We start from the raw sequence: 10,147 nt of genomic DNA on the forward strand, positions 1-10,147 counted from the left end.
CGTAATATACAGAGAAAAGGACTAGACAACCACAATGCACTTATTAGGTGCACCCTTCATATTGCACACAGTATTGCTCATTTCAGTGTGAACTGACCTATTCAATGCATTCATTCGTCAAAAAGAGTTTCAGTAATGCATTTAAAGCTCTCGAGCAAAAAGGAAGAGTAAACATTCTAAATATCACAGACAAGTTAAATTACATACAGTAGAGCCGAACTACAGTGAGTTAGTCGGGACACAAAATATTTACTACGTGAGTATCTTGAAGTTATGGGTCAGTCTCTAGAAACTGTAACTAAGTTACAGTTACTGGTAGCCTGCAAAATTAGTACCTCGGTTAGAGACACAGTTACACTTTTCAAGATGTAGCTATACTACAGTTACTGCTATAGTTACCACACCAAGGGAACTCAGTTACTCTGCGGTTACATCTAAAGGATGTCGAATAAACATAATTGTCTAAAATTCTTTCAGTATTTGTACAGTACAAGCATAGTTATGCACAGGTGAATTCGTACCAGTCAGTCTGAGGCCATCTTTGCTGCATGCGTTATATAAAAATTCGTTAAATTTCTGAGAGAGACAGAGGTTCTACTGTATACACTTGTGTAGAGTACTGAATCAGAAGGGATTATTAAACTTTGCAATGCTGCATTAAATTTACAAAATGCATTTTCACATCCCTGTAATATGATGAAAGAATTATTTGTTCTTAGGTACTTGAGGCTTTCTCTGTTTGTCCTTCTCTGTGTTCCAGCCTCAGAACATCAATTTCCTTCGTGCCCTTGTAATTCGCACTATACACTGACAATTACATAGCTGCCCTACACTCTTAAAAATGAACTTCACCGCATAGCACGCTCCTAGCCAACCATAATCCCGAGTGACAACGTTCTCGCCCCTGATTTGTTGAAAACGGGAGGCGTACGCCTTTTTTGTGACACTTATGTTGTTCATAATTGTCACAAAAAAGGCGTACGCCTCCGTTTTCAACAAATCAGGGGCGAGAACGTTGTCATTCGGGATGATGGTTGGCTAGGAGCTAGCTATGCGGTGAAGTTCATTTTTAAGAGTGTATGACAGATACTTCTGGTGATAAGATTCTACAGTGGACCTGACCTTTGGAGCAAATAGTTAAGAAGTGTTTCTAAGACGTGTGCTTGAGAACGAATCCTCTCCTCTTCTAACTGCATTCTGGAAATCTCAATTTCTCGGAAACGTTCTCTATCAAATGCGTGTCTGTCCTCTTCCAACCGAAGCCTTCTTTCTTCAAGCTGGATCCTCCTTTCCTCCAGGTTCAGCTGCCTTTCCTTGATTGTGAATTCACGTTCTGCTCTTCTCTCAATGAAGTCCAGGTCCTGGTCCTCCCTTCTCCTTTTTCCTACAAAAGGATCACAAAGATTACTGACCCATTTCATATAGCTTCATAGCTTGTGTAATTTGAATACCCCATATGGTATTTATTCTGCATTAGCAATCACCAGCACTATGCATGGGACTTACTGGCCAGATTTATACCAGACACTAAATTGGATAAATAGGTTTAATGGTGTTTAATTGCACAACAAAATTTCTTACTGCGTCGGGTAGCCTGTCCCATTGAAGTGTCTGGCGCAGTAAGCGCGGCATCTTGGGCAGGATGTATGGCGTCTTGGGCAACAGGCTGTGTGTCATGAGTGGCACTGCGCTCTTCTTCATGTGTCACATGCTGTGTGTCGTCTTCGAGCATGTCGTCCATGTGGTCATGTGACTTCCCATCGTACATCCGTGCGAAAGCTGCTTGTGCAGTGGAAGCTGCACACCCAAAAACAGAAAAACAAGAGTCATGAGAAAACTGAAGCAAGTGTGCTGGTTACTAGAATACACGGGGAAAAAACCCTGCCACTTAGGGAGACAATGAAAAAGTTGTCTGCGTGAGCCAGTTTTCCATCGTCTCCCTAGTCTAAGGGTTTTTTCATCATGTATGAAAATTATAGTTGTAAAATCAAGTCTCATACATTTAGTTCTAGGTTTCATTACGTTCCTTCCCCAAGTACAATGCGGCTCATGCAACATTGCAACATACAAAGAAAAATCACTGTATAAAAAAAAGTGAGCCATGCTTCAACACAGTCGTTGCATACTGCACAGCAACAAATTGGACCTGAAACAGCAAGTTACTACAAGCAAGCGACTCAGCACAACATTACAAAACCACATCAACACTGCCGGTGTCGTCCATTTCTGGCACTGCTACCAATTACATCAGCAACATCCCCAGAAAGTGACCGCTAGAGGAATGCAGAGCTTCAGGGGGCAGAATATGGATATATTATATATGTTATATCTGGGAATATGGGTACCCTTATGGGTATATGCATTGACACCCAAGCTGTTTTGAGTCATCTCAAACGTTATGGTGGGCATTGCTAACAACCAGGAAGTGTGTACAACACCCTGGGTTGGGGTGAACTTACGGGGGTCAACTTCAGCAAGAGCAGCATCACGTGCGGCACCAGCTACGGCTTTCGGTCTTGGTGCTCGTCGTCGAAAATGGCCAAACTCGGTGGCGATGTCGACCACCTCTTGCAGCAGCTTCTCCTTTTCGTCGTACTGCTCCTCCGTCCCTGATCTACGAGTAAAAAAAAAATCTAATTTAGTACTCTTCCACCTATGACATGTCAACTCATGCTGTGTGGTCTGAGTTAAACAGAAACATGTTCAACAGATCTAGCGTGACGTAATATACACAGTTATGGCTTCAGACATACCCTAAACGCCGTGTAGCTTACACTTTATGACGATTAGGAAATGCCGGCCTGGTGATTTATGACATAAGTACGATAGCTTGCGCGTTAACCGACACCAATAAAACACTTCACGTGTACAAGCATAGATCCTCCGCATGTTCTACCTTGCAAAATGGGAACTGCAACGTTTTTATGTACTTACTTTCTCAAGTTTTCTGTATCTTCCCTTCGAAAGAGCTTCAGCAGGTACTCCGTACGTTCACGCACGGCACGGACGCTGTAACCTTTATCCGTCAGCGAGTTCACAGCGCTCGCCACGTCTTGCCATTTTGAGGGATCATGGTAGGGGTTGCAGCCAACAACTTCCCGCAGAAGGTTTAAATCATCCGCCACAGTGAACCTTTTTTTTCTTCTGAGAAGTCGCAGCTGCGCTCGCACTCCCACTGGTCGCCGCCATCTTGTTTATCGATGTCAATCGGTCGTGCTCGCCGAATGCAACGAAACGACTCAGAGCGAGTGGGTCGTTAGAACGAAATCGCGCGTCCTACGATTCGCTCACCCATTCGTACAGCGCATGCGCGACGTTTGAGTCGGTCGTTTCGGTCGGAGAAAATGGACGCAGTAAAACTCCCTAATATACGATCACTAACGTCACACGAACCGCATGCTACCGATGTCGACACCCGAGGTCAGAGGCGGAGAGTTTTCATTTTCCTGGGGGGGGGGGGGGGGGGGGGCAAGGGCGCACCGCGAAGTAAGTACTCTGGCGGGGGGGGGGGGGTATGTTTATTAAGACAAAAAAGAAAGGAAAGGTAAGCCAGATTGATGTCAGCTTGCTTTCCAAGAAAGGCAAAGAAAAAAGAAAGCAAAAGAAAACAAAAAGAAGGAAAGAATAGGAAAACAAAAATGAAGAACACAAAACTAAAGCTGAAGAATCACACGCTCTGGCGGGTCCTATGATGTACGCAGAACTGGTATAGAAATAAGATAAAGCAGGAACAGAAAAAGAAAAAAAAACAGAGAGAACATAAACAGTGAACATGTGCACAACTGAAGGCATTACGCCTTTGAAAATTGAGTGCAAAAGGAACAAAATGCATTGAATCCTCGGTGTTTGACCCGAAATGCGCGCAATATAATGAATATGGTCAATGAAATGGAGCAGCGGTAGTTGAACCCGCTCCCAACGGATATGCGTTCCGAAGATCCTACCGTTACACCTCACTGGCAGCTTCTGGTACCTTTTCGACTGCTTCGTTTTATTGATCTGATTGCTTTGGGCGAAATTCAGTGTATGTGTTGTGTCATCCTCTGTGTTTCTTCGCCTCGCCTTCAACTGTGTTAATGAGTATGGTGGGCGGATACATATTTTACAAATTGCAAGAAGCATTTTTGGGGTTGATGCCTCTTCGCTCTTTTGACCCGGGCGCGCCGAGTCCCAAAGGTTGGTGTCAGTCTCTGAGCGGGACTTCCCGGGGTAGGCGGCGCCCCCCCCCCCCCTAGTTCATGTTCCGGGGGGGGGCAAGGCCCCTCCCCCCCCCTGCAGTCGGCGCCTATGCCCGAGGTGGTGACCACTGTCCCCTCTATATTTCGCACGACAGACTGCCTCTGTCCCCCACTACTGGACTGATCCCTTTCACGAACTTGAGACTCTTTCGTGCTGGCCTCCGAACAGTTGTACACACCGGTATGCCCCCAGAAGCCCTCTCGCAAGGCATTCGTTGCGCCATGTTGGACGCGTTGCTCATGTCTAAAAGGGTAACAGGTCACATCGGTCATTCTCTAGCAATTAACCACCTTAGAGCATTACGTCGTCGAGTAGAGAGAACGGCTCGCCGAACTGGGCAACTTCCTGACATTGTGGCATACCGCCGGATGGAAGTTAAGATAACACGAGAACCTAAGAAAGAAGACCGGAGGCGTTGGCGTAATTTCTCCCTATCACCGTTTGAACCGGCCACAAAGATCTGGAGGATTTTTCGAGCTCTGAAGGATGCGTTCCCAAAAAAGAATCCTCTCACGGTTAATACTCTATCGTTAAGGGTGTAGACGAAATCACGCTAGCGACAGATTTGTCCGTCGTCCTAACCACACCGGCGGCTGCCTCAACGTCTGCGGTACACAACAGTTTTGTCCACCGCTTGGTGACATAAATTCACAAAGACTGGCCCCGTCCAACGGAGGTTATGGACCGCGACTTAACTCTAATTGAACTGAAGACTGCGTTGAAACTTGTGAATGTGCGAAACGGCTCGACGCTTCCTGCGTTTGCGTGCGCACATTCCCCGTCACCCTCTCCTCAGGAAAATTCGATACCGTCCTGAAAGTGATCTCCATCGCGTAGCGCAGAGGACACGTCAGGCTCTCAACAGCTTCATACCTAAGGACCCCACCACCCACCTCCGCACGTCTCCCAGGCCTCCAGGACAGCAGAGATAATCTTCCCCCTCATGTCCTTCGAGCCCATTTTTATGCTCTCGGACTCGAAGTATTTTACCTCTGCCGTCGCATACAGCGATGGCGCATCTCGAAATGGCAAATCCGCGTCGGCATTCGTCATCCTATCCGCAGGCGTAGTTGACGGACGTCGCCTTTCGCACGAAACCTCATCTATAGCTGTGAACTCTATGCCATACTTTCTTTCTGCAGCACATCGTTCACTTTACCTCACGGAATTGGGGGGTACTCAATGATTCAACATCTGCGCTGCAAGCAATTGAAAATTCTGGCATCCGAGGCTCCTCCGCGATGTTGGTTATGGATGTGTTAATGGCTTATAAACGTGTCTACGAAGCAGGTCACGGGCTCGTTCTCCAATGGTTTCCAGCCCATTGCGCTGTCGAAGGCAATGAACAGGCTGACAGCGCCGCCGAAGCAGCTCTCTCGTCTCGAAGACGTATTGCACTGCTGAGAGGCGATCGCCGGTCCGTAGTTCGTCGCCTCGTCATTTCTCTGCCCACCCGCCAACGGCTGACATCCCCCACCCCCCGCATTGCTGAGAGTTGATCCAGCGCTCGCTTTCCAAATGCCTGCACATATCTCTCGTCAAGATGCGGCATTAGTTCATCGAATGTGCCTCGATGTGGGCTTCACAGCACAGTGGCGCTACTACTTGAGACAAGTTGCCTCAATCCCGCTGCAGCCATTGCGGTGCTGTTGGAGATCTAGAGCACATTCTTCTCCATTGCCCACACTATTAACCTCTCCGAACCGTACTCTCCGGATCCCTCAACGAGCTAGACTCCCGCTCCCTCTCTCTTTCACAAAATTGCTTTGTCCCTGACCACATCCAGCGCTCCAACGCTCTGCCCTCAATGCTCTCTTCACCTTTCTGGACCCACAGGACTTCGATCGATATTGTGAACGGCTTCTTTATTTCATTCCCCGCATCGCCATCAGCAATGGGGTAGAGTATCGGCCCTGGCGATGAAACTCCCCAGTCATCATCCCATAATAAAGTTGTTGTTGTACATACGTCCTAATCCGAGTCCAAATTGGCTTTGTCATTAGTATCGAAGTGCCCAGAATCGACCGCCACACACAGCAAAAAGAAATGCAAATATCCGAAAAGTCACAGCACCTACAGAAACGACACTGCAAGTTCGGACACATGAATACCATGACGCCTGAGTGCACTGTTTCGTTGAAAGCGTGTCTCTTCTAGCGTTCGAAAGAACAGCGGTCAATTTCTAGTACAAAACTGCAAAACAAATAGGCGCACGTCATAAGCGAATCACCACCAAAACAATGTAATGATCTGTAAAGCAACATGAACTCACCTATGTTTCGGTCACAGTAACACGTCTCATTTGCAGTCAAGCTGGTATGCAGCCTCAAAATTATAAAGAATTCGCTGAATTGACTTGCTCGAACATAGGTTATGACTGTGAAACAGTTTTGTTAGGCCTTATCGTGTTCAAAAACATCTCTTGTGGCCATGTGGGTGGGCACACTACGAAATGCATTGAATCCGAAGGACCCTTCCGAAAAGCATCAATTCCCTCATAGCTCTGAGCTTCACACATACGATTTTTAACGGCTCAGCCACATCGAAAACTTTGCGACGGCCGAACCCAAACCTGCGTTTGCAAAACTCCAAACCGACGTGAAAGGTCGCGTAAGGGTACAAGAGTGCGGCTGAATCAAACATGTTCGCAAATAATTTATTTGTGTTGGACTAACGAGAGACAGAGTTCATCTATTTTACATCATCACGGAAATGAACATTTGAGATTTAATACGTTTAAACGTTTAAAATTATACTGCAAACTATGTGTCCAATACCTAGCGGATGAAGGCGCAAGGCGGCGGTGCTGTCGAGGAGAGAGAGTAAAAGACACACGCGTTACCAATTATTCGCGAGGTTCGTACACCTCCTATACACCTTGCCCTCAGATGAAGGGGAAAGAACTATCTTTTCTCCTTCTTTTGGGAATAACACGGTGGAAAGACAGTTTAAGCATTAGTTCATCTGCTATCACCGCTGTATATACTGCTTATTTTATAGTGGAACGCGGTATATATGAGATGCGCTTTCTGTTTGTAGCAAAAACCTGAGGTTGACTTTGAAAATTTCAGTGAAATTAAGTTTATTTCAATTAAAATTTGATAAGATTACTTGTGGTACAGTGCTGGACAAAAGTTTACTAAACACGCTCTGCCGCGTTCGGTGGTGGTGAACGGCCTCGCTGTTGTCGGCCTCGCAGAGGTGGGCAATGTGACGACTGACGGCCTGGGCAATGTGCGTCCTGGGCCGACTTCTTTGGGAACTGTGCCGACATATGCCGCATTCCTTCCTCAGAGTGACAGGTTAACAGCGAATGGGACCGTATGGACTTACAGACATGTGCCTAGGTAACCCATTCACCTGCTTCCAAGTCTGTACTGTCGGATGCGCTGCTAGTGTGCCACTCTGAGGAAAGAATGCGCCAAAGCCTGTTCCGTAAACTTTTGTCCAACCCCGAACGTGGTAAACGTACCCCACATATAAATGCAGTTAATGGCATAGTTTTTTGATCCAGTGTGCTTTCCGTCTCAAAATTTTACATGGTTGCCACAACAACCTGTCTTTGGACTTTGTCCTAGCCGCTATGAATACCTACGAATGACAAATTTCTACAAGGACACATTCAGGCCCAATGTAGAAGTGTCTGTATTAATACGCACCCCATAGTGACAGATGATAAGTGGTGCGATTGGTGAATAATGAATGCGAAATCAACGCACATTACCTGGTTTCTAGTCGGGATTTTACCTTGGCTTTTCGTGTTCCAATTTCACAGTGCGGTTAAAAAAATGTGCACTCAAAGCATCAGGATAGGACGACGAATGCAATGGCTAAGGCCTGTATTCTTAGAGAATAAAAAGGCCCGAAATAGACAGGCGTATACGCCCCGAAAAGCACGTAAATAAGCAGTAAAAAGAGCAAATAGGCATGTTCTCATGCAATTAGCATGTTCATGTATATATTGACTTTCGTGTAAAGCTTTTCACGATATGTGATTCTGGTGCTTGCGCTAGTTTCAACTACTCAAGCAGGCTAACCTAGCTAACCTAACCTAACCTAGCGAAGGAAGGCCTCACGCTATAGTGAAGCCGAGATCTGAATTTTATTTTTCTTTCACATTCAGTTCCTATTTGTGGAGATAGCCTCCCACAAGGGGGCTCCATGCTCTGTGCCGTGGGTAAAAAAAGGTAGAAAAAACAGAGTCCAAGCCATTGAAAACATAACTACCTAAGAAGGTTTATTACCCTCCGCCGCAAACCACACAAAAGTCCCGAAGTCCAAAGTCTCTGATGCGACCCTGCCACGTCGAGTCAGGCCACACGTTCCTCTCCGGAGTCCGAAGGCTACTGCCACCAAAACTCTTACCCCTTCCCGCCCCTTGAGTCAATCATATATTCCCTGGGCATTGCAACTGTGTTTTCAACGCTTGATTGTACTAGAGGATTTTTGCAAATCCAAGTTGCCCTGGAGGATTTCCTCAAAACAGCCTTTACATGTCATAGGGGTTTGTTCGAACTGGTACACATGTCCTTCGCTCGGTCTATTTCACCCGCCAGTTTCCAGCGGCTGGTAGATACAGTACTGGGAGATGCGAAGTACAATTTCGCAATTGCGTACGTAGATGATGTGTTGTGTTTCCAATAACTTTTCTGGAACACTTCGCACACCTGTCAATCGTCCTTGCAAGGATAAACATAGCGGCCATAATAATCAATCGGTATGCCTGTTCGGGTTCCTCGAACAGCTGATCACTGACAATACAACCTACTTTACAAGTAAGGTGTTTTTGAGATTCTTGCGCTATCTTAGGCATTCAGCACAAAAAAATTTCCCCGTATCACCCTCAGGCTTGTTAGAAATGTGTACGCAGTGCGACCCGGTCCTAGTATGGAATGGCGCTGGAACAACGGGATTAACTTCCTCAACACCACAATATCACTAGACAACGGCAACCTCATCACAACGCTGTACAAAAAGCCAACTGACAAACAACAATACCTTCACTTCAAGAGTCACCACCCGCGTCACTGTAAGGTTGGAATTCCTAATGGGCAGAGTGTAAGACTACGCAGAATTTGTTCAAACGACACTGATTACGCTGAGAAGCAGTAGTAGTGTATCAGCTCAAGTATCCGGAAACTCACATCTTCGTCTGGACGCCATTAATTAGCAATTAGAGCTAATTGGGACCCCCCACATTAATCAGGACCCACCAGGGAGTCATTACACTAATTGGGGATCATCTAAGACACGTCCAGACCACTGTGTGAGTTTCCGGCTACTTGAGCTGATAAAAAAATAAAAAAATAGGTAGAAAATAAAATAAAAAGATAGAAATAGAGTGGAGAGAAACAATTTATTCGAAAATCAACGATGCCGCGGCGAAGAAGCCGCTCCGCAACACCCGAGTGACCAGCGCCCGCCATGTTGGTAGTTTGCACCCAGCAGTTGCAGAGATCGACGACAGGTGCCCACTTAGTTGCACGGCATCACACCAGATGGCGCCACCATCATAGCTCTAGACGAGAAAGACAGAACAAGACACTAGCGGCAGGTAAAAATGACAGCACTGCTGAGCAAGTCTACGCATGCGAGAGAAAAGGTCTAACCGCTACTGCTAAACAGAAAACAGTACACATCGGGGAAAAAGGCTTACGGGGACGATCGCTTAGGCCTAACCACAACACTACGCAGCTAACACAAGGCGGGAACCACACATCGCTAAACATGCGTCAACAGGCTTGGACACCGCAAAACAAGTCTAAACATGCGAGAAAAGGCTTAACACGAGCGCGGTCAAATCACTCGTTGGTCACCGCTAAACACGGCAAACATACGAGAAAAGGAGCGCGTCAAATCACTCACCTTTTCCCCCGCGGCAACTTCCAGGCAGAAACTGAGCGAGCGC

This window comes from Ornithodoros turicata, chromosome 1 (genome assembly GCF_037126465.1).
Source record: "Ornithodoros turicata isolate Travis chromosome 1, ASM3712646v1, whole genome shotgun sequence".
Taxonomy (NCBI): Eukaryota; Metazoa; Arthropoda; class Arachnida; order Ixodida; family Argasidae; genus Ornithodoros; species Ornithodoros turicata.